Below are 21,597 nucleotides of genomic sequence, written 5' to 3'. Positions count from 1 at the left end.
TGTGAGCAAATTTACTGTTTTTCACTATGTTGTATACAATTACTTCATTATCATTTGTGTAGTCAATTACTCACTGTGTTGTATATCTAGCGACGGTGCAGCCTCGTGTAAGCATTGGCATATGTTATCCTAGTGTAGAGATTTGTAGCAAGTTCCAATACAGCTCGCTTGTGATTTTATTAACAACATACGACGAAAACCATCAGTTTGATTGCTTTAGATCTTTTACATGGTCAGTGATCATTTGTCTTTTGTAACTATCTTACTCGTCTATGGGATCGTTATTACAGTTTCTGATACATTTTACGTAATTACTTTGCAACTGCATATTGTAACTGTTAACGTACTGTCAAGCCTGTCGAAGGGCGATGCATTATCGCGTAAGCACTGTCACCTATTCTCTTGTCTGTGCATAGTTGGTTTTGTTAACCTTTGTTTGTATCTGTTTTTCAATCGTTTTTAGTTCAAATAGTTCAAATGGCTCTGAGCACTATGGAACTTAACAACTGTGGTCATCAGTCCCCTAGAACCTAGAACTACTTAAACCTAACTAACCTAAGGACATCACACACATCCATGCCCGAGGCAGGATTCGAACCTGTGACCGTAGCAGTCGCGCGGTTCCGGACTGAGTGCCTAGAACCGCTAGACCACCGCGGCCGGCGTTTTTAGTAAATGCCTAGTCCTTTTTTACACGTTAAGATCAGTCTTCATTGCTGGTATTAACGATTATGATCTCACAATCGACAAAGGCCACGAACTATATTTAAATGTTTACCTCTCTCGCAGAACGGCCCTGTGTACTGTAAGCAGCATGCCGTGTCCGCTCGCCGTATTTTCGTCAGAAATGTTTGTGATCACTGTTTAAATTACTGAACGTTTTTTTTTTGTTTTGTTTTGCTACGGCCTTCCTGGCGTCTAGAGGTCACCTTTGAGACGACTTGGAGGGATTATAAACGGGGTTTGCCGATCTCTGTCGGTCTGCCCTTGTTGACTGCTCAGCATGACGAGAGGGCTCACGCTGAATGCGGAAGTGTGGTCGCCGTGTTGCGGTTGGCCGCTGTTTACCGTGAAGTGTGTGCCGACGTCGATTAAAGTTTTATTGCGTCTCTTTGCCCCCGCGAAAGCGGGTTGCGTCTTCTGAGTCGGCAAGTTCTCCTTATTGGTGCCTTGGTGGATGCATGTGGACCGGCCAGCAGTCCACATGGCTCCAGGTTTCAGCTTGGAACTAAATGGTGTGGACCTCATTTGCGTGTGATTAAATGCTGGATGCAATTTGCGCAAATCGCTGTTTGGTTAAGCCCTGATAACTGAGACTTGTTTTCGGTTGTTGCCTATAGCACTGTGTAGCATTCGTTAGTGGCCGATACTTGATCTGGATTTTAAAAGTGGATCATCATCCTTGTTAATCGGGAGATGCCCGAGGGATGTTTATGACAGTTGTAAACCGGCCGTAATTCCATTTTTCTTTGATTAAGCACAGACATTGTTTGTTTTTTAAAATGTATATCGGTGTCTTAATTTTAACTACTCAGGGCCTCAAACCTCGTAATATTTTTCGTGTTTGAAACATTCGTGCGTAGAGTCTTTTGAACGATCTCTGCATTTTATTCTAAACGATCAAGTATTCAAATCGTTTTGAATATTTTTATTTTTACTTGTCCGTTTGTATTTGTGGGCTAAACGAGCACAGTTCCCTTGTTTTGAGGGCAAGCGCCCACATCAGATTTGTTAATTCTTATCTGTTATATAATTTTAATGTGTATCATCTGGACGTTTGAGAGTCTGAGCGGAAACAAATGATTGTTCGATGTGTGGCCTGAGCTCAAACCGTAACATTGCAGTGGTTAATTAAATTTCAGCTATCTTTTGAATGGGCTGTGAATCTGTCCATTAAAACGTTTGCTTTGTTGTGATTTTATCATTTAAAACCTTTTACGATAAGATAATATATGTTCTCTTAATGAAATTATAGAACTGCCAGTGTTAAGTAATGTTTCTTGGTATCTACAAGTTTTTTGATTTCAATGGTGATTACTGAATGCCTCTATTAAAAGTTTCTTGTAATTATCTTTTAAAACTGTAAGCAAGTGCTTCTGATTTCAGCTCTATGGAGGATTTTTTTAAGTGTACGTTTTCTTAAATGTATTCGAATTTTTCACTTTTTTTGTCCTAAATTGTTAATCAAGAGAAAAAAGTTTTTAAAGTCATTGTTAATAGGCTTGAGTGTCTTAGGGGCAGTTTCTTAAATATTTGTTACATCTGAAAAAACTGGAAATATAAAAAAGGAATAAATAATGAAAGTATTAGATGTTTGTGCGTTGTACGCCCAGCACCATACCACTCCAAGATCCGAACTCGGTACCATTTCAGTTACACATGACAGCCACACAATTTGTATCATGACTTTAAGCCGACTCGGTGTTGGCTGTGTGAGATGATTTTCTTGGTTTGTTTAACGGCAGCAGGCAGCCTGAAGATGCTCTAAGAACGAAACGGATTGTAACGCAGTAAACGTCTAATAACACAGCTGAGACGGTGTTCGTTAATCATTAAAAACATTGTATTACTGATTCTTTCAAAAACGTCATAGCGCTACCGTTCAAGGTCCTACACACCGAGCGAGGTAGCGCAGTGGTTAGCACACTGGCCTCGCATTCGGAAGGACGACGGTTCAATCCCGCGTCCAGCCATCCAGATTTAGGTTTTCCGTGATTTCCCTAAATCGCTCCAGGCAAATGTCGGGATGGTTCCTTTAAAAGGGCACGAACGACATCCTTCCCTAATCCTATGAGACCGATAACCTCGCTGTTTGGTCTCTTCCCCCAAAAAACCAACCATCCAAGGACCTACAAAAAAAAAACAAAAAAAAAGATGAGGACCCATCACGCGGAAATTATCCTAAATCGATAGATGTGATGTACCTGTACAGACAAACAAGTGATAACAGTTACAGAGACATTGGATGCTGCATTCAAGAGGAAGAGTTTTACAAACTGAGCATGTCTGGTCCTTACGCAATCACTTATTCGACTTATCAATCACTCATTAAAGTTGATGGATGTACTTCTGAGACAAATTCTGTGAAATTGATGCATTAGATTTTGAAAATCCCGAGCAGCTTGGAGTGCCCTGCAGATAATGCTCGAAACGTTCTCAGTGGAGGAAAGTACGGGGTACCTTTCTGCCCAAGGTGGAGCTCAGCATGCACGAACACAAGCAATAGAAACCTCTCCGTATGGACCGCGTATTACATTGCTGAAATGTGAGACCAGGATGGCTTGCCATGAAGGGCAACAAAACGGGGCTTAGAATGTCGTCGACGTATCACTGTGGTGTGAGGATGCCGCGGCAGATAACCAAAGGGGTCCTACTATGAAAAGAAATGACACCCCAGGCCTTCACTCCTGATTGTCAGAGCGTACGGCGGGCGACAGTCACGCCGTTAACTCACTGCTGTCCAGGACATCTCTAGAGACGTCTTGGCTAATCATCGGGGCTCAGTCCGAAGCTGGACTGAAGACAATTATACTCCAGCCAATGAGACTGAAACGTCCCCTTAGAAAAATTACGAATGACTGTGCTGGAAAAACTCTTATGTTATTTGATACAGAAACATCTGAGTAAAACTCAACGTACTCGGACAGTTTTCTCTTTACCTATTCTGATCATCACTAAACTGACACACAATATTTTAGCGCAACGCATTCTGACTTTCAATCATCCTTACAAAAGAGCGGCCCTTACTAACAATAACCTATAGCTTTCACAAACCACTTACCTCACAAAAACCTTCGTTTCTCCAACTACTCCAATTAAACAAATTTCCTTCTTTTTCTGACGGACACATGTCCAAATCAGAACTCTGGCATCTCTCTCCCTACATCCACCACTGCTGGCGGCTCACCTCCAACCGCCCAACGCTCCCCGCTGTTCACATCCAACTGCCCAACACTTCTTCTTGTTGTCTTCAGTCCCGAGACTGGTTTGATGCAGCTCTCCATGCTACTCTATCCTGTGCAAACTCCTTCATCTCCCAGTACCTACTGCAGCCTACATCCTTCTGAATCTGCTTAGTGTATTCATCTCTTGGTCTCCCTCTACAATTTTTACCCTCCACACTGCCCTCCAATACTAAATTGGTGACCCCTTGATGCCTCAGAACATGTCCTACCAACCGATCCCTTCTTCTGGTCAAGTTTTGCCACAAACTTCTCTTTTCCCCAATCCTATTCAATACTTCCTCATTAGTTATGTGATCTACCCATCTAATCTTCAGCATTCTTCTGTAGCACCACATTTCAAAAGCTTCTATTCTCTTCTTGTCCAAACTATTTATCGTCCATGTTTCACTTGCATACATGGCTACACTCCATACAAACATTTTCAGAAACGACTTCCTGACACTTAGATCAATACTCAATGTTAACAAAGTTCTCTTCTTCAGAAACGCTTTCCTTGCCATTGCCAGTCTACATTTTATATCCTCTCTACTTCGACCATCATCAGTTATTTTGCTCCCCAAATAGCAAAACTCCTTTACTATTTTAAGTGTCTCATTTCCTAATCTAATTCCCTCAGCATCACCCGACTTAATCCGACTACATTCCATTATCCTCGTTTTGCTTTTGTTGATGTTCATCTTATATCCTCCTTTCAAGACACAGTCCATTCCGTTCAACTGCTCTTCCAAGTCCTTTACAGTCTCTGACAGAATTACAATGTCATCGGCGAACCTCAAAGTTTTTATTTCTTCTCCATGGATTTTAATACCTACTCCAAATTTTTCTTTTGTTTCCTTTACTGCTTGCTCAATATACAGATTGAATAACATCGGGGAGAGGCTGCAACCCTGTCTTACCCCCTTCCCAGCCACTGCTTCCCTTTCATGTCCCTAGACTCTTAAAACTGCCATCTGGTTTCTGTACAAATTGTAAATAGCCTTTCGCTCCCTGTATTTTACCCCTGCCACCTTTAGAATTTGAAAGAGAGTATTCCAGTCAACATTGTCAAAAGCTTTCTCTAAGTCTACAAATGCTAGAAACGTAGGTTTGCCATTCCTTAATCTTTCTTCTAAGATAAGTCGTAGGGTCAGTATTGCCTCACGTGTTCCAGTATTTCTACGGAATCCAAACTGATCTTCCCCGAGATCGGCTTTAACTAGTTTTTCCATTCGTCTGTAAAGAATTCGAGTTAGTATTTTGCAGCTGTGGCTTATTGAACTACACAAGCGAATATTCCAACAATGAGTCCAACCAGCCACAGACTGCACACAGCGCAGTCAGCGATTTTCGATACAGTACACTACGTGGCGTTACCAACGTAAGAACCTAAAAAGCCTACTTACAAGATCCAGGAGGTGCGATAGCAACCTACCACCCACCATACGGTCCGGCAACCAGGGGTGATGGTACGAGCTGCTATTTCTATACATAGCACACCCCGTTTGGTTAAGACCTACCGCACGATTACAGCGCAGCGGTACATCGCCGATATTCTACTCCCGTTTGGTTGCACTTCATGGAAAGCCGTCCTGGGCTTTACGTTTCAGCAAGGTAATGTCCGCTCGCACACGTCGAGAGTTCCCAGTGCTGTCTTCGTGCTTGGCCAGCAACGTCTCAAGGTGTCTACCCACTTGAGAACGTATGGAGAATTATGGGCAGTGCCCAACAACCATCTCGGGACTTCTACGACATAACGTGCCGATTGGACAGAATTTGGCACCGTATTCCTTAGGAGGACATCGAGAAATTCTTTCAATCAGGACCCAACCGAAAAACTGCTTGTTTAAGAGGCGGAACTGCTGAATTTGTGAAGCAATTCCTCTTGAATAAATTATCCACCTTTTCTGAAATCGAAATGATTTGTTTGTATGTACTTGATCACATATAAGTGTTTCCATCCCTAACAGATAATTGTATGATTATATGATAGCGGAACAAACACTGGTAGCAGTTACTTCTGTAAAATATCTGGTAGTACGCGTACGGAACGATTTGAAGGGGAATGATCAGATAAAATTAATTGTTGGTAAGGCGTGTGTCAGGTTGAGATTCATTGGGAGAGTCCTTAGAAAATATAGTCCATCAACAAAGCTGTTGGCTTACAAAACACTCGTTCGACCTATACTTGAGCATTGCTCATCAGTGTGGGATCCGTACCAGATCGGGCTGACAGAGGAGATAGATAAGATCAAAAGAAGAGCGGCGCGTTTCGTCACAGGGTGATTTGGTAAGCGTGATAGCGTTACGGAGACGTTTACCAAACTCAAGTGGCAGACTCTGCAAGAGAGGCGCTCTGCATCGCGGTGTAGCTTGCTGTCCAGGTTTAAAGAGGGTTCTTTTCTGGATGAGGTGTCGAATATATTGCTTCCCCCTACTTATACCTCCTGAGGAGATGACGAATGTAAAATTAGATAGATTCGAGCGTGCATGAAGGCTTTCCGACAGTCGTTCTTCCCGCGAACCATATTTGACTCGAACAGGAAAGGGAGGCAATGACAGTGGCACGTAAAGTGCTCTCCGCCACGCACCGTTGGTTGGCTTGCGGAGTACAAATATAGATGTAGATGTAGATGTAATCCCTTTGTTGAGTGTCTTTTTTGTCGTTTAGTGTATGTGAAGGGAGAAAGTAGTTCAGGTTTTGCATGAGGCTGGCATATGTAGTCGATTCGTACAGAAACAAAAAACAAAAATAAAATACATATTAACAGTTTGTGGATATTGATAAAATGAGTTTGGAAATTTTCCTTCAAAATATAGGGTAACAGCGAGCGATAAATCGGGTTATTCGCGCAGGGTGCACGTACTTCACCAGAAAACGGTAGACAAAACATTACCGTCATTCTTACTAGTGCGGTGTAATTGGCAGGCTATATGACTACATGAAAAATTGTTAATACTACCATGAACTTTTGTGCCAGAATAGTTTACTTCGGAAAAGCAATACAACAGTGGTAAACTTCAATGTGAAAGTTGATCTATATTCAGCTGCCGCCGGCCGGTGTGGCCATGCAGTTCCAGGCGCTTCAGTCTGGAACCGTGTGACCGCTACGGTCGCAGGTTCGAATCCTGCCTGGGGCATGGATGTGTGTGATGTCCTTAGGTTAGATAGGTTTAAGTAGTTCTAAGTTCTAGGGGACTGATGACTTCAGATGTTAAGTCCCATAGTGCTCAGAGCCATTTTCCAGCTGCTAACATGAGTATTGTCGTTTCACAGCAATCTTTTTCACTTAAAATCTCGAACTGGATGACCTTGACATTCATAAAGAAAGAAGACACGTTTTCGTTTTAAGCAGCACGGTCAGTTTCAAACGAAGCGTGTTCTTTGTGCTAAACATCTCTTACCCATGTCAGATTGCCATAAAGAAAACTATTGTAACTCATAATCAGTGAACTATAACTGGAGGGAGGTTGTATAATTTCAGCGTCTGCCCAAGTTCCATGCAAAATGTGGAACAGGACATTATGGAAAGAAAAACATTCGTCACTCTCTTTCAACAGAATTACCGGTACATTTTGAAACTGAATTAAGCTGTTAGTGTTGGAAACGCTTGCAAAGTGCAAAGGCTATTCCAGTACCTAGTGACGCGCGTGCTGCAGTGGACAAAACAAACCCACCTGGGTGTTTGGTACGACTTTGCGGTCCTAACAAAGCAACCGTTTGCGGTACAGTTTGCGCTGGCGGCAGGTGTTTACAGCTGTGATTGGATTACGTGTCGGAATGACGCTGGTGGGTGCCCGCACATACGGCAGCTGTCAAACACGTCTGTTCAGGTTCTGAGTACATAGGCAGTACACGCCCTGTGTACAATTCCGTCACATGGGTAATAGGCGATTTAGTTGCTTGTTAGGTTACAAGTCACATAAGATTCTAAACATGTACACCGCTACCGAAACGTTTTTCCTTGGTACAGCCTTTAAAGCCTTCTTTTCCTCTAGACGTTGTTATTAAAGGTAACGAAATAAAACGTATTTGGCAACATACTTTGATATCTTAGTTGCCATTCAGATGTAAACGTATGTCGCAGTGCCCCTCAAACTCTTCTATGCCTTGAGCGCACTCAGTCACAGTCAAGTTGAGCAGGCAGTCATGAACTTTCTCTTTCAGTTCTCCGTCATTTGCGCAGTGCTTAACACTAAAAATATCACTCGGAGCCAAGTCCGAGATTTCAGGTGGATGTTCGACATCTTTCCAACGCAACAGAATACGGGTGAGCATTTTCGTGAAGAAACACATTGTGCCACTGAACAACCCACGCTGTATGTTTCGATCGGCGCCGCGTAATCGCTGAAGGGTCTGACAATAAGCCGCTGCATTTTTAGTCTCTCCTTTAGTCATGAAGTTGGTGAATAGGATGCACTTTCGATCGCAAAGCACTGAAAGATTAAGTTCATAACTGGTTCGACTTATTTGGCGTTCCGAATTGTCTTTTCTTGGTTTTGACTGGGATCGTGAATGATGTCGTCACATTGACTGGCTCTTTATGACATTTTTAGGCCACACCCAGGTCTCTTCATCAGTTTACAACGTTCGTTGCCCTCTTAGTACCAACTGAGTAAAGCCAGTGCACCTCTAATTCGTTTTTTTGTGTTTATACGTCGAGGAACCAACCTGGTACGTACTTTTCTAAAGTCCAAATTACAACTAACGATTTGGTAAAGAAATGATCGTGAGCTTTCAGAAAAACTCGGGCTCAGTCTGTTGAATTTTTTCCTCAGTCCTTGATTTGAGTCATCAGTCACAATTGAAGGTCAGTCTGATCATTCGTCTTGTTCGTCCGCCATTAAACACGATGCTCTATTTTACGAAAGAAGCTTCATTCGTCATATGTCGATAAAGTTCCGTTACCTGTCCGTCAGTTTTGATAGGGCGTACTTTCAGAAATCACATTACACTCCGAACCTCTTATTTGACGGGACCGTTAATATTATAAAACATTTTAATATCGCACAAATAAAAAGTAAGCCTTATATTGGCACCAAAGATTAGCAAGGTCAATGAGACGGCTGCGAGAGCAGGAAGAGAGCTGTGTGGCTCGTCAGATTGAAACATTCTTCAGTTTCAGAATAAAACTAAACTCCGCCTTAACAGCCCGAGGAGGCCCAACGGTACCGATCGGCCACCGTGTCATCCTCAACACACGGACGTCTCTGATGCGGGTAGTGAGGAGCATGTGGTCAGCATTCCGCTCTCTCGGCCGTGTGTCAGTTTACGAGACCGGTCTCTTTCATAATGACTCTTATTAAATTATTTTGCTTTCGGCAGAGATGTTTTTGATCAGTAAGTGTTTATGATAAATACTTCAAATATGACAGTCAGAATTGGGAGACTTATTTTTAGGTACTGAATACTAAAAACAAATTTTCAAGGTATTCAGCCAATCTTCTGCATTGCTGTTAATTTGTGAAAAAACCTACTGTAAGCTCACTTTTCGAAGTTACTGCTGCCTATAAGGAACAAATCGTTTTCTTAAAAGCATCCTTAACGCTGCGTGCGTGTTGGAGCTGCGATGAACGACTAGATTACATCATCAGCCGAGCAGCGAATAGATTAGTCTCACAGAAATGTTTGCATCGGAGTGTCGTACTGAAACACGCTTTGTAACTGAGTAAAGAAAAGAGCGTCTGTAATCAATGAGAGAGTTTCCTCCACAAGTCTCGAGCATGAATGTCGGGTGTGTGATTACTGAAATACTTGCCAGACCTGGATTGTCACATCATAAAGACACAAGCGGTCATAATTGGAAAAAATTTTAGCGAGCTTCCAACAGCAAAACTGTATTTTTTAATGCATGACAATGAGCTGCATTAGCGCTCGTTTATTGCTACCTGTTTCGGTATTGTGACATCTTTTCAGTATCGGTATGAAAAAGTTTAATGTTACTCAAATGTCATAACAATTTCTAACAGGAGTCAGGTAAAAAATCATTATACAGACCAGCGTGATTCATTCAACATTTAAAAAAGAAATCAAAATCATGATAAGGTCCGTTTTGGGCAAATTTTGTACGATGTGGCATTTAAATTGAAATAATGTGTATGTGACTAAGTTTATTACCACAGTAATAGTTGTAATTCCAATAAATCCCACGTTCTGGGCCTCGACTGACAAACTGGGCCCATCCTTGTCGGTTTTCTTGTCCTTGGAATCACTACTACGTGAATGATTTAAAGTCTATATGGGAGAGGAATGGAAAAAAAATGTATTATGTATGAAACCCAACATGAATTCACACCGATGGGAGCTTTAAAACGACCTACAATCAAACAAGTATGTCAGTGGATACACCAGTCGTAGTCTAAAGTGAGAGAAGACATTACTGTTAAACCTTTCAAGAAGTGCGGCACAAGTAACGTTCTCGATGGCACTGAAGACGACAAAAAAAAAAGAAGTTTCAAATGGCTCTGAGCACTATGGGACTTAACATCTGAGGTCATCAGTCCCCTAGAGCTTAGACCTACTTAAACCTAACTAACCTAAGGACATCACGCACATCCATGCCCGAAGCAGGATTCGAACCTGCGACCGTAGCGATCGCGCGGTTCCAGAATGAAGCACCTAGAACCGCTCGGCCACTCCGGCCGGAGCAGTGAAGACCATCTTATATATGAAGAGGACAACAATGACGAGGAAAAGGAACAAGAAGAAGAAGAAAAATTTAAGGTGACGATTATCAGGGGTTTTAAAAGTTCCTTCGGTTTCATAAACTTAGAATTGTTATTTTTAGGCTGGATTTGCAATGTAATAATAAAAATGGTGAAAATGTTCTTTTTAAAAATTGATTGTAAATGATGAAAAGATGGCCAGTCTACTGACTTTATGATTTGAACTTACGGCAGAAACTTGACCTCGTCTTTCAATTACGAAGCTGTGCAGTAAGCAAATCCATTTGATCATCACCTGACCTATCCTATTGAAGAATTCTTTGTCAGAATTTAATCAGTTGCAACGAACTGGGTAAGGGCGGGTAAAGTTCATCGTCTAGAATCCTCAGACTAACGAAACATACAGTTGTATCAGCGTATGGCAGAGCACCGGCATAAGGAAATTACTGTCTTCCGGCTGATAAATGCAGGAAAAAAACTGAAGACCTAAACGTTCCACCACTGATTTGTTCTGTAGAACCACAAAGATTAATTGTCATTGCAATAGGGTCTGCAGCTGCTGTGAAGTTTTTGAATGACTTCATGCTGCCTTCACTTCCCATTCTCTTTATTTCAAATGGTTCAAATGGCTCTGAGCACTATGGGGCTTAAAGTTTGTGGTCATCAGTCCCCTAGAACTTAGAACTACCTAAACCTAACTAACCTAAGGACATCACACACATCCATGCCCGAGACAGGATTCGAACCTGCGACCGCAGCGGTCAGGCGGTTCCAGACTGAAGCGCCTAGAACCGCACGGCCACACGGGCCGGCCTCTTTATTTCATAACAACTGAAGGCATCACGAAATCTTTCAAAAAATACCAATATCAATGTTTACGCATTTCTAATTAACGGTAACCGGTATTTGTAACAAATAAAATCATGATGTTAGGAGGTGCTGAGCATACAGAACTAGAATGGACTGGTGTTTTCCCTATATAGCTCTAGGCAAATACCTGGAGAGTTCCTTTGAAAAGGGCACGGCCAATTTAGTTCACTGTGTTTTCATAATCAGAGTTGTGCTTCGTCGCTAATTTCCTTTCTGACTACGCCTCATTAAACTCTAATCATTCTTCCTTCCTTAGAGTGGACAGAGACAATAATTAGAATGTATTTAACACTTACTCATTTAGTATATATCCATATAACTTTAGTTACAACGCGAAAAGAAAACAGATGCTTCTGGAATACTGACCAGAACACAGATCTATGAAAGCAAATTGGAATTCACTAAATCACACGCATTTGTATTCAATTTACCGCGTATTTTTAGTTAAGAGGGGTTGTTTTCCGGAGTGAAATGTTATTAATCGCGTATCTGTTTGTTTTTCAACTGCAGCACGAAATAACTGGGTAAAGTTTCGTGATAAATTTAGGACTAACTTTTTCCTAGTCTTACGCCATAATAACTACACAGCTCAGCTGTCACCTCCACGCTGATATCAAGACTCCTTCATGGACGCCTCATACATATACATAAATATATATAGTAATACTTATTCCATAGATCATGAATACGACCGAGCGAGGTGGCGCAGTGGTTAGCACACTGGCCTCGCATTCGGGAGGACGACGGTTCAATCCCGTCTCCAGCCATCCTGATTTAGGTTTTCTGTGATTTTCCTAAATCGTTTCAGGCAAATGCCGGGATGGTTTCTTTGAAAGGGCTGGGCCGATTTCCTTCCCAATCCTTCCCTAACTCGAGCTTGCGCTCCGTCTCTAATGGCCTCGTTGTCGACGGGACGTTAAACACTAACCACCACCACCATGAATACGACATTTCGTAACGTGTCACTTAAACATAATTTTTCTATAGAAAATAATTAATAAATACTTTTTTACAGTTACTACTTCATTCCTAAAAATTCATCTATTGAGTAGAAGGAGTTGTCATTCAGAAATTATTTTAATTTGCTTTTAAATGTTCGTTGGCTATCTGTTAGACTTATGCTGTTTGGTAAATGACCAAAGATTTTTGTGGCAGCATAATTCACCCCTTTCTGTGCCAAAGTGAGATTTAATCCAGAATAGTGAAGATCATCCTTTCTTCTAGTGTTGTAGCTATGCACGTCGCTGTTATTTTTGAATAAGGATGGGTTATTAATAACAAATTTCACAAGAGAATAAGTGTACTGCGCAGGTACTGCGAATATCCCGAGTTCCTTAAATAAATGTCTACAAGGTGATCCTGTATGGTCTCCATCTATTATTCCGATTACACACTTTTGTGTAATGACGAATTGTCCCAAAATATGATGCCATATGAAAGCAGCGAATGAAAATAGGCAGATAACGCTAATTTACTGATATATTTACCACCAAAATTTGCAATAACCCTATTAGCATAAGTGGCTGAACCTAACCGTTTCAGCAGATCATCGATGTGTTTCTTCCAATTCAATTTCTCATCAGTGCACACATACAGAAATTTTGAATCAACTTCTGTTGATAGCCTATGTTTATTGGTGGTATTATGCCATTTACTGCATAGAATTGCCTAAACTGTGTTTTCTGAAAATTTTGTGAGAGTCCATTTGCAGAGAACCACTTAATAATTTTCTGAGAGACATCATTTACGATTTCCTCAGCTGATTCTTGTTTGTTGGGTGTGATTATTATACTTATATCATCAGCAAAAGGAACTAGCTTTGCGTCTTCATGGATATATGATGGCAAGTCATTAATATACATTAAGAACAATAAGGGACCCAAAACTGAACTCTGTGGGAAACCATTGTTGATACCTCACCAGTTAGAGGAATCTACTGATTTTTGCAGATTATCTGTACTGTTAATTTTAACATTCAGTATTCTTCCAGTTAAATATAAATTAAATCATTTGTGCACTGTCCCACTCATACTACAATACTTAAGTGTGTGAAGAGCCAATGAAGTATAAAGAGCCACGCTTGCCGTTAGTCGTTGCCCTCTTCGACGCTCCTTCTGTTACAACTGCAACATTAACGTACCCCGAGAGGATGACAGAAGGGCGAGCTGAGGAGGAGGACGTAAATACATTGATCACTAACGTTAATGATCAGCACTAATGACACTACAACAAGTATATCTAAAGACTAATAAGATCATTGTGTTTGTGTTTGGTGTGATTGTATGCGTATTAATGTTCCACAAGAGCATATAAACCAATATGTGATGGCTAATCAAATCAAAATTATATCACATAGTTTCGTTATTGCCCCTATAGCCTTGTCAGTCCTTTCATAGCACGCACAGGAAGTAAAACGAAGGTATGACCAGACTTGCAGGAAACATTACTCACACATAGTGGCAGAAAATACGTTTATGGACATGGGTCCGGGAAAGCTTTATTTACATGCTACACCTTTACTTGTCTTCACAATCACATTAATCATGTGAGACCCACAAAAACAAAAAGTTCAAACATTACATGAAACGTTCAAATGCCCTCTTAGTTATAGTACGAAACACTTTCCTAGAAGAATTATACAAAATTCTCTTCCATAGCAAGGATACAAATGCATCAACCCGCCGTCTTACTGGATTCTGGTTGCGCCGATGTGACTATGGAGAATAACGTCAGAAAAAAAAAATAGTTTCCCTAAACGTTTGGGCCTCATGTTCGCCCAACAAGGCTCAACGTAGAAACGTACCACGATTTATTGGAGAATATGTTTTCTGCTAGAACATGTACCTTTATGAGTGTGAAAAAACATGTATTTCATGTACGATGGAGTTCCTCATCATTTCACCATTAATATTCGTAGGCTTCTAAATGACATTTCCCTTACAGATGAACAGGGGGACCATTTCCTTGGCCTCCACGATCTCCAGACCTAAACCCAACTTTTATTTGTGGTAGCACTTGGAAGCTTTTGTGTACGGGACCCCGATACAAAGATGTGCAGTGTTTTAGTGCCCGTATTGTGGAACGCTGTGAAACAAAACGCAATTCTCCAGGAATTCATCAGCATATGTGTCGCTGTTAGGGATAGCATTTTCAACATTTCATTTAGAAAAGAGTTTTATACTGTAACCAAGACTGTATGTTAAACATTTCAGATAAGAAAACGTTTCATTTAATGCTGGCGCGTTATGTTTGTGTGTGTTTTCCATGATTTATGTGATTATAAACAGAAACAGGAAATGAACTCTAACATGGAAATAAAGTGTTTCCGGAGCCACGTCCATACAACATGAAGAATGTTTCCTAAAAGTTTTGTCATACCTTTTTATTACACCCTGTATGCTAATATTTTTTTCTAGCTCCGGGAATAATCTAAAGTCGCTGTGCCTGACTGTAGCATACATTTTGCACAAAGTACTGTCAGTGCGTCATTTGTTTTCGTTTATGCATGTTCCCAGTAGGTGGCAAAATATGTTTAAATGAAGTGGTTTATCGCAGTGTCTATACGTTTTCGAGAAATCAATGTAATTTCTGTTTGATTTTTAGCAATTCTGATCTAGAATGTTTAGAATATGTTGTAATGCGCCAATGTAACGTAAATGTACATTATGGAATAATTGATTACTTATTTTATCACAACAACACGGAAGATATTTTTCCCGATGGAGCATTGGGGCTAAATTCGGCATCGACCCATAATTACACATTCCAGTGACATTGGTTATGCGTTTAATATTGAGTTTTCTGATTATTGCATCGTGTACCAGTTACTTTCTACTCATTTTGAACAGGTTATAAAATTTTGATGAATCACACCGATTTTTAAATTTAACATTTTAATATTATTTTCTACGAAAGCAGTCTTGTGAACACTAATATGAACTTTAAATTTATAAAATCTAAGCTTAGGACTGAGAAAGATAAGAACAAATTTTACGTCTTCCAGTAAATCTAGACACTATATTTGAATATTTGAAATTGTACTATGTCTCGGTGTGTAACAGACTAGTCTGGCGCAGTGTTTCGCTACAGCCAGCTAAGGCGCTTGCTCCTTCCACGTCATGGGCACAGATTCGTATGTATCAATCCAGCTGCGAGTAACCGTAATTTATCTCTGCTACTCAAGCTGAAATACGTTTTTTTTTTTAGTTTGTATCTCCCCTAATAACGTTGTGTAAAGCGAAATTAAGCGTTAACCAGAAAGCAGATTCAGCTCCTCGTATTCATATGCGTGCCTTTGATCCTGCTCTGCTATAGTGTTGGTACGCTAACTTTGTGAACTCCTGATTACTCTGTGGCTGTTAGAAAAGCGCTGGTGCTGAAATGCACGCAAACTAAGGCAATGAAATCTCACCCTACAAACTTTGACGTATGACGTGGGAACTGTAAGCGGCTGGTTTAACTCTGACCATGGCAGGTGGCTTCGAAGTGTCCTGTATTTTCGGAATGGATGTTTCTGTAGACTCGATAAAAGTATGGGTTGCAATTAAAGGCACCTAAAATGTTTTTTCACGATCTTAGAGGAACGATAGAGGACTCTAAGGAATTAATTTGTACAAATGTGAGCCGCAAACTGTTAGTCATTGTTTTCCCTTGCTAGAGATCAAAACTTGAAAGCAGTAAAAACTGTGAAACAGAGTGTGACTGCTACGGTCGCAGGTTCGATTCCTGCCTCGGGCATGGATGTGTGTGATGTCCTTAGGTTAGGTAGGTTTAAGTAGTTCTAAGTTCTAGGGGACTTATGACCACAGCTGTTGAGTCCCATAGTGCTCAGAGCCATTTGAACCATTTTTTTTTTGTGAAACAGAAATGCTAACCCTTATGTGCTGAGTACTCGTTACTAGTTTCCCTTTGCTACAAGAGTATACTCTATTAATGTGATCGGACACCGCCTGGAAGTAGCATTTGAAGAGAAATAGCTTTGAAGACTGTTCACTGGTCATTAAGGACACCAGGTCTCACGCTTTTGGACTGCCTTCTTTTTGGTGAATCTTTTTTCTTTAATTTATTAGCTTTCGTATAACGCCAACTATGACGATACGAACGTAGGGACAACACAAAACCCAGTCCCTGAGCGGACAAAATCCTCAGACTCGCCCAGGAATCAAACCCGAGTTCCTTTGTTTCTTTTTAACCAGGAAATCATATATTACGGTAGCATTTTACAAATGAATTTCCCTGGAGCCCAAAGGGAGGGGAGGGGCAAAATGGGCAGACTCGCAACTCGAGACCTGGCCGCCGTATCGCTTTCCCTACCCCAGGAAACAAGGAAAGTGTAGGGACCTTGGGGTAGTGGTAGAAAGCACATCAATAAGCCAAGGAATTCGTCACCCTCGGTGGAACTATTGACGCATAATTTTTCGGAGAACAGTCCAATGACCAGAGTGAAAAACGCGTTGAAGAGCTTGTCATTGCAGTAGCACCCAAACTCCTCATCGGGTTAAGAAAGACGCTAAAAACAAAATTAGAGAAAAATTGCCGTTATTTAGGATTACGGACAACTGCACAATGTCGTAACAGTTTGTTACGTCACTGTGGTGCCAGCTGCTGCTCAAGTCGCTGCTGCAGATGCAGTACGATGCGCCAGAGCCGTACGCCGGACACAATGTCTTCCCTCTCGGTAGTACCAGGTGGCCGTCCAGAACGCCGGTCTTTTTACGACCGTACATTCCCGCGAGCAGTCACTGACAGTGGCTACATTCCTGCCAAGTCTTTTTCTAGTATCGCGGAAGGAATATCCAGCTTCTCGTAGCCCTTTTACACGACCGCATTCAAACCCGGTGACGGTTTGATGATGGAGTCTTTGCCGCGATTCGGGTATTCTTGAGCAACATCAACTCACCACATCCAATCTCAAAGGCAACTAAGGCTCACGACCGTTACAGCGAGTACTTGAAGGAAACGTGACTTACATCCTCATAGTGGCGCTGCTAGTATCACTCTTACGCGACTGGTGCGAAGTTTAAATATACATCGTCTTTCAGATGCGGAAAGACGCCTGCCAACTTTCGTTTATGTCGCCCAACTCCTTCTTGGTGTTGTGATTTTTTTTCCGTCGCTGTATTTGGGGGCAGCTGTGAACTAGTGACTTTGGTGCATTGTGTAATGTCATTAGTGATATTAACAGGGATGGTTATAAGAGCGATAAAAGTGTTAATGAACTGTAGATTGTGCTGAAAGGAAAAAGGTCTTCCGCTAAATTGGAGAAAAGCAATATAATGAAACTCCTCCCGCGCAGGCTTTGAAGGCCCAAAGGCACCGACCGGCCGCCGTGTCATCCTCAGCCTACAGGCGTCACTGAATGCGGATAATGAGGGGCATGTGGTCAGCACACCGCTCTCCCGGCCGTATGTCAGTTTCCCAGACCGGAGCCGCTACTTCACAGTCAAGCAGCTCCTCAGTTTGCCTTACAAGGGCTGAGTGCAACCCTCTTGTCAACAGCGCTCGGCAGACCGGATGGTCACCCATCCAAGCGCTAGCCCAGCCCGGCAGCGCTTAACTTCGGTGATCTGACGGGAACCGGTGTTACCACTGCGGTAAGGCCGTTGACGAAAAGCAATATAATATAGATATATAATACGGGAGAAAGGAGGGATTAGCCAATTTGACAAAGCACAACAACGTTTTTGCAAGTATTTTAAACGTAAAGCTCACACACATCCACGCCCGAGGCAGGATTCGAACCTGCGACAGTAGCGATCGCGCGGTTCCGGGCTGAAGCGCCTAGAACGGCTGGGCCACAGTGGCCGGCCCTAGTGGGGGAACAGACCTGGTTTACAAAGGGACGATCAACGGAAAATGCAATTTTTGTTTTAGGACGCTTATTCAAGTAGGTAGCGTTTAATAAAGAGACAAACACTGAGTTTACATTTTTTGGAGACTTCTTTTGATAAAGAGGTTAGAGAAAAGTTGTGGAGAATAATGGAGCACACAAGTTATCCTTCACGGATTATATCAGCTATGAAGTCAGTAGTCTTAGATGCAGAAGGCACATGTAAAGAACCGATACAAATAAATAAAATAGTGAGACGGTGCTCACTGTGTACACTGACGATGCAGTTCAAAACAAATGTTCAGATGTGTATGAAATCTTATGGGACTTAACTGCTAAGGTCATCAGTCCCCAAGCTTACACACTACTTAACCTAAATTATCCTAAGGACAAACACACACACCCATGCGCAAGGGAGGACTCGAACCTCCGCCGAGATCAGCCGCACAGCCCATGACTGCAGCGCCTGAGACCGCTCGGCTAATCCCGCGCGACGATGTAGTTCGCAGATTGAATTCTAGTATAAACTCTGGGGTACGACCAAGCAATTCGGCAAAGCTAAAATCACTCCTATATGCCGATGACCTTACATTGATTATTTTTTCAAGAGAAGACGATTTTCGGAGAGGAATTTCAAAACTTAATAAAATATGTGCAGAATATAGTACAAAAATATTTTCTAGCAAATCTACGTCGATGTCATTTAGTAGGATGTTTTCAGTGAGAACTAAGACATAAGCTGATGAAAAAACAGTAGAACGGGTAAAACATTTTAAGTGTAATAAGATGCTACAAGAGAGGCGTAGTGCATGACGGAGACATTTACTCTTGAAATTTCGACAGCGTACGCTGCAAGAAGAGTCGGGCGTCATATTTCTTCCTCCCACATAACTAAACAATAAGAGAGGAAATCATAAAAATTAGGTCATCTATAGCATTACCGAATGGAAGAGAGAAGGGTGGAGGTAAAGATAGTGGTAATAGATATACGCTCCGGAGTGTTGGTGTAAATGAATGTGCTTGCGCTTGACCGGGCTACCCGCAGACTAGACGTGTTTGTGAAGCAGGATGGGATTCCGCAAACGGCTGTAGCGTGGCACGCAGAGTGTTGGTGGCCGTCGGCTAGGCCAATAGGGCAGCGACGCTGGATCGCGGCGCTGGCGTCTGCGTCGGCGGCGGCGTCGTCCCCTGCCCTTCCTGAGCGACCCGGCGCCAATCAATCACGGCGGCCCCGCCGGTAACGTCAAACGGTGCGATCGGGTTGCGCGCGCCATTCATCACACGGACCCACCTAATTGAGCGCTTCTTTCCCGCCGGGCTCGGCGTTTTGTTCAACAACCGTCCGTCGGTCGCCATATGTGTGCGGCGGCTAAGCTCTTTCTGAAAGCCCAGCTGCCACTTGCGTCACGGGAAAAGAACGCTACGATGAAATATACGGACAGAAATTGGCCGGCAGTTGCCTCGAATCTACAGGATTACTCGTAGTTACCTCCGTTTTTCAGAGGACAACTGCGTGAGAACTACAAGCATACAGAAAAATGGTACGTAACATTGAACAGAGCATCTGTCCATGTTTTCGATTCGTAATACGCGCCCTGCAGAGTGAACCACTAATTGCAGGCGTGTCAGATTACGTAGACAAATTATCAACTCCGTATTGTCTCTTCGAGTTTGTTCGCGCCTAGAGATTTTCAATGCGCGCTGCCGTCGTTGCGCCTTCCCTGTCAATTTCAATAAACTGCACGCACTTATTGACGTTTGCCACGTGACAAAAACTACTGAACAACTTGAATGTGAGTTAAAAACTTGAAGACATGGTCTATTCACTGACATATGTCATGTTTCTCTTTGTAGTTTTCACGCAGTCGTCTTCCGAAAACCGAGAGTTACTTGTGAGTGACCCTGTACTAGGGTGGAGAAAACCTTTCGGTTAAAACCGGTACCTATTTTTTAGTTCTGAATAATATTCATTTTTCGCTATTTCTTTGGTCTCTTTTTTCATTACAGAATTTGGCGAGTTAGAGACCGCTTGGAACCTAAAACAAAGGTACAATCTGATTCTTGTTATCTTCCCGGAACTTCTTTACGCTTTGGCTGATGGCCTGCCTCTGTTCATTTGGCATCGGCCTCCTAGGTTTTGAATTTCGATGTTGGACAGGAAAATTTGCAGTATTGATCAGTAGCCTGAAGCTTTCCCCTTTGTGTACGGAGTTTCCTGCGACGTTAATTTTTCTTGCGTCTTCCAGCCATAATGTTGTGTTTTCTAGTTTGGAAATGAAGTTAAAAATTTTCTTCGTCGCCCTATTGTCATTGGCCGGCCGGAGTGGCAGAGCGGTTCTAGGCGCTACAGTGTGGAACCGCGCGACCGCTACAGTTACAAGTTCGAATCCTGCCTCGGGCATGGATGTGTGTGGTGTCCTTAGCTTAGTTAGGTTTAAGTAGTTCTAAGTTCTAGTGAGCTGATGATCTCAGAAGTTAAGTCCCATAGTGCTCAGAGCCAGCCCTATTGTCATTCATTCGGTACATAAGACCGTAAAATTTTCATCTCCACTTTCATATTGTGTCTGTGATCGTTTTCTATCTTTCTATACAGATCTTCATTTCTCCTCTTCGTCCAGTTGTTAACTTTGTTCTTTTGTGATCCTAAAATTTTTCTGACTGTTGTCCTTTCTTTCCTCTCCAGTTCACATTATTTATTCGGTTTGAGACATTCTGATCAGAAAAATTCTTCTGGTTTGATTACTGTTGCATAGTGTTTAATTTTTACCTCGAATGATACAGATCTTTTATAATGTCGGTTTTTGGTGAGCTTGTATGCTAGTTCCATTTTCTTCGGTCTTTCCTTACCTGTGGTTTTGTCTAACCCATTTGACTGCATCAATTCTCAAAAATACTTAAAGATATCAAGTCTTTTGATGATTCCCTGTTGCCTTTGTATATATTTTTCTCTGTAGTGTTTATGTTTAATGTGTTCCGTTTTCTCATATGATATTAGTAATCTGGTTTTAGCTGTAGTTTTGTGAAGTGTTTCATTCATTACCTTTGCAATATCGTCAGCGAAAGCGAGATGTTTCACTTCAAGTCTTCCTCTTCCTTGTCCTAGATGGATTCATTCGATATTTTCCCTTGTGGTTCTTTATCCCATTCTCTCACGACCTTGTCTAAGACCACATGGGAGAGAATCGGTGATAGGCCATCTCCCTGTGTTAATTCTGAATTGTTCAGAAACTTCTCTTAGAAATTTAATTTTTGAAGCTGTGTCTGTGAGTATCTCTTCTGCTATTGTGTGAT

At 41.9% G+C, this 21,597-nt stretch overlaps 1 protein-coding gene and 1 pseudogene across 1 annotated transcript in view; both read right to left on the bottom strand.

Moving 5' to 3' along the window:
- The window catches only part of LOC126292321 (glutamate receptor ionotropic, kainate 2-like), a 1,291,187-nt gene that overhangs the window by 278,153 nt on the left and 991,437 nt on the right, over positions 1-21,597 (bottom strand). The window lies entirely within an intron of this gene.
- LOC126287715 (5S ribosomal RNA) lies at positions 17,967-18,084 on the bottom strand (annotated as a pseudogene).

This window comes from Schistocerca gregaria, chromosome 1 (assembly GCF_023897955.1).
Source record: "Schistocerca gregaria isolate iqSchGreg1 chromosome 1, iqSchGreg1.2, whole genome shotgun sequence".
Classification (NCBI taxonomy): Eukaryota; Metazoa; Arthropoda; class Insecta; order Orthoptera; family Acrididae; genus Schistocerca; species Schistocerca gregaria.
This window is presented reverse-complemented; position numbering and strand designations above follow the sequence as displayed.